This window comes from Suricata suricatta, chromosome 7 (genome assembly GCF_006229205.1).
Source record: "Suricata suricatta isolate VVHF042 chromosome 7, meerkat_22Aug2017_6uvM2_HiC, whole genome shotgun sequence".
Classification (NCBI taxonomy): domain Eukaryota; kingdom Metazoa; phylum Chordata; class Mammalia; order Carnivora; family Herpestidae; genus Suricata; species Suricata suricatta.
Window position 1 is genome coordinate 123,421,447 of NC_043706.1, and position 4,056 is coordinate 123,425,502.

General features: G+C 43.7%; 1 protein-coding gene across 5 annotated transcripts in view; it reads right to left on the minus strand.

Annotated features, from left to right (window-relative positions):
- Positions 1–4,056, minus strand: part of HIVEP2 (human immunodeficiency virus type I enhancer binding protein 2) — a 199,385-nt gene that overhangs the window by 193,958 nt on the left and 1,371 nt on the right. The gene's annotated exons all lie outside the window — the stretch shown is intronic.

The following is a 4,056-nucleotide window of genomic DNA, read 5'->3' on the forward strand; positions in this document are numbered from 1 at the left end:
CGCCTGGGTGGCTCAGTCGGTTAAGCCTCCGACTTCGGCTCAGGTCAGATCTCACGTTCGTGGGTTCGAGCCCCGCGTCAGGCTCTGTGCTGACAGCTAGCTCAGAGCCTGGAGCCTGCTTCCGGTTCTGTGTCTCCTTCTCTCTCTGCCCCTCCCCCTCTCATGCTCTGTCTCTCTCTGTATCAAAAATAAATAAAACCTTTAAAAAAAAAAGATTAGCACATATTTGGCTCAGAAAAATAGTGACACAGATTATTAAGCAGTTCTGACTCCATTCTAAATTCAGTCTTGGAAAGAGGATAACCCTACGTCTGTCTTAATGCTAGGAGCCAGGGTCAACATCACAGAAGCCAAAGATCATGCAGAGTAGGTGTGCGATGTTACCCTCTTGTACCTGAAGACTGGTTATGTCACAATAATAAGTAAAGTGCTGAAATGTTTGTCCAAATGACTTAGAGCCATCTCACAGCTACAAACACTGACTTAGAGCTTCCTTTTTGTTAGCAATGCCATAAATAGCATTTCATAGCAATGTTTTCTGTTGTCAGTGTTGTGATCAAATATCAGGAACAAGTAGAAAATTATATCACGTATATTCTTTCCTTCAAATAAGCCCAACCTTACTTTCACAATTTTTTCCCATTTTCTCTCAATCTTCATTCAAGCGATGAGAAGCCTCACTGGAATTATTCACTGAGGTTTTACTCAAGATTAATGAAGGCTCTGCCTATGTGGCTACAGCAAGCCTATACACACTAATTGTGTGAAGTTCCTTATGAAACCTGAAGTCCATTGAGTTGAGATAGCAAGCTTCTTCTGTTCCTTTTTAAATCACTTAAAAAGTTGCAATCCTTACATGCCATGTTTTAGCCAAAATACGGATCCATGGTGAATTCATATATAAATTCATTAACTAGAAGTACAGCATTGAAATTTTCAAGTGGAGGTTTAAATTGTGAACCATGTCTCCACCTACAGAACAGAGGCCTGTTGATGCTGACTAGGAAGTAAGATTTGAAAACTGTTTATTTTGAACAGACTTGGGTGAGTAGCCACCTGTTTGATCCCAAACTACCCATCAGGTTGATCTTAACCCCCTTTCCCTTATTACACTAGTCACTACCTCAGGAATTAAATGATTCCACACCCTAAAGTAGTACGCTTTTCACTCAGGCCAAGTAATATTTTCTATAGCCCTTTAAAACTACTTTTGTTATGTTGAAGGTTTCAGATTAACTTCAGCTAATTCCTGATAACTAAAAAACTCTAAAACCAACACAAATAGACTAGATGTTATTTGTCATTGCTACTGTTGAAACAAACCCTGCTTTAAAAATCAAAATAGGCAAGTTTTTTTTTAATTCCTCCTTCTAAATGGAATCAGCATAAAAAATAAAACCCGGTTTTCTGAATAGTGACGGAGTGTCAAGAGCTCAATCAGACACATGCACCACCTTTCCACAAGGAACACCTGCATACATGTTGTCTCTGTTTTGTTTTCATAGTAACAAGAACGTTTGAACACACATTTCATATAAAGGGAGCCTGATCAATCAAAAGATTTCACTGGCTAATCTTTCAATGTAGTCAAATGACATAATTTCATTATGTGATAAGACACAAACACTAAATTCACCTTTATATCCCCTATTTAATAGAAATATAGAAATGTTTTACCTACTTCAATGATATTTTTCCAAGGATCTCCACAAGGACCTAACAAGTTAAAAATCAGTTACATTTTAAATCCGTCCTGTCATTAATATGCTACCACTCCCCTGAATTATCCCCAAATCAGTTTCACATCAATTTGATCATAAATACCAGTACATAAATATAAATGGTCTCTAAAAAAGCCAGCCTTGTAAAATACAATCACCGTCACAGAAATATAGATGCCATCAAATGAATTTTGTTTGATAACTGACCCATGTTCAAAGCAAGACACTCAGACAATTTTCAGAAGATTCACCATTGTCATGTAACATTTTTCGTGCATAAGAAATATACTGCATGTTTCAAACCTAGTGGTCAAAAGGGATTATGACACTTGAAAAGCACACTATCATTTAGTGGATGTTGGTAAATCCTTTTCACCTCAAAATAAAACTGCACACTTCCCATCTGGTAACATGATTTTCTAGTGTTCCACAGGAATTTCATCTTAATAATGAAAATGTTACCACGTAGAGGGCATTTCTGTCTTGATAAACCATCTGGCCTGTATCCTAAAAGTCAAACCCAATCTACACATTACACTATCTACTTGGTTAAAATCTTGTTTGGGCACTTTTATAGGGTGAAAGAAAAAGACATCTGCAAATTCTAACATTATATATATAGAACATATATCTCTGTACATATATATGCAAATATTTAAAATAACTTGGTTTGCTCAAGGACAAATATCACAAATGTTACTATATCACTGGAGGAAATGTTTCTAATAAAGTTAAATGGCCTTTTCCAGGAGGACAGATCATTGGAAATTTAATTAAAAAGGATCTTATTAATATTTCAAGTAATTTCTGGGCTTGATTATGCGCTACAAAAGAAACAACTGTACTGAAGAGAAAAATCAATAGCCCTTGACTAGAGCCCTGAGTATGCTAGAAAAACACAGTTCTCTTGTGAATTATCAAGGTCTAGCCTTCGGGGGTGGGAGAGAGCACCAATATTTATTTGGAGGTAGATTGAGTTATTTTTAAAATGGCAAAAAAGGAAGGAGAACAATCGGTTCAAATTTTCCATTATAATGAAAGTACCGGAAACAAGCCTTTTTATGTTCATTTTAGGCCTAAGAAACTGTGCAGAGAATAAGGCTTTTGCAATGTCAGTTGCACACACTGCTTCCTGTGCGAAGTCTAAGCCATTACAGGTGTCTAAGGCCTCCAGCGAAACCTATTGTCAGGTTAGTCCTCCCGACCGCTCAAAGCCATCCCCTCTGCCCCCCCCCCCTACCCCACACATACTATTGCTGGGCTCCTCTAAGTGTCTATCAAGGACCCTCTGTCTTCTCTGCACTCCCGAGGTTAAAGTACCCACTTTCCCTCGGCGAAGCCTATAAAAGCCTTCCCATTAGAGAGGACTAGTTCCTGCCGTCCTTTTCAGTTAGATGCTTTCAAGTCAGGAGAGGAGCCACTTGAAGAAAACCGTCCTTCCCCTCCTCCCTTTTTCCACTGGAAGCCACGTCCCTGAAGGACAACACGAAGGGACACTTCATGACCTTCTACCCCCTCACCCAATTCGGGCTTGGAGAGTAGGGGTCGCATTTGCTCGTGTCCTCTGCTGCACTGGATGTGTTATGTAAGAGGGACAGAACGCGAGAGGCACATGCGTATAAGGCGCACCGATCTGTGATAACAGCTGGGGTGGCAGAGCCGATCTGGAGTCTCCCCCACCAAATACGACAGACACCACACATACATCACCCCCACCCCCACCCCCCCCACACCCCCACACTGAGCAGTGTTTTCCTGTCTCGCCCCTACCAACACCAGACGCACAGAATGCAACGGCGGGGGAGGGGTGAAGGGAGGTGAGAGAGGAGGAGGAGGAGGAGCAGCAGAAGCACATCTGCTTTGATAGCAGCCGGCAGAGCCGCCGCGGCAGAGAGCCCCTCGTTAACCCCCTTCCTGTGGCTGCACCACGTCATGGAACATTCCCGGAACGGGCCAACGTTCCACCCACTTCAGGGAACAGACATAAAGGCGCAGACCCAGCTCCCCACAGTGCAAAACCCAAACACACATGTCCCTTCGCGGTCCCCGGGCAGACGCACAGACGAACACGCATGCAAGCCGCCCCCACCCGTCTCCATGCGCCCCCGGCCAGCCCGCCGCGCCGGGAGCCGCGCTGCGGCCGGTGCACCCGCAAGGCGAGGGCGCCTCCGCCTGAACCTTCCATCGAGACAGTCCCCTCCTTCCTCGCTTCCTTCCTTCTCTCCTTCCTTCCTCGCTCGCTCGGGAGGAGAAAGGAGTCACTGAAATGCCAAGAGCTAGCGCCTTCGCCGCGCTCGCTCGGCCGCAGGCCGGCGGCCCGGCCCCCGCGCCGCCC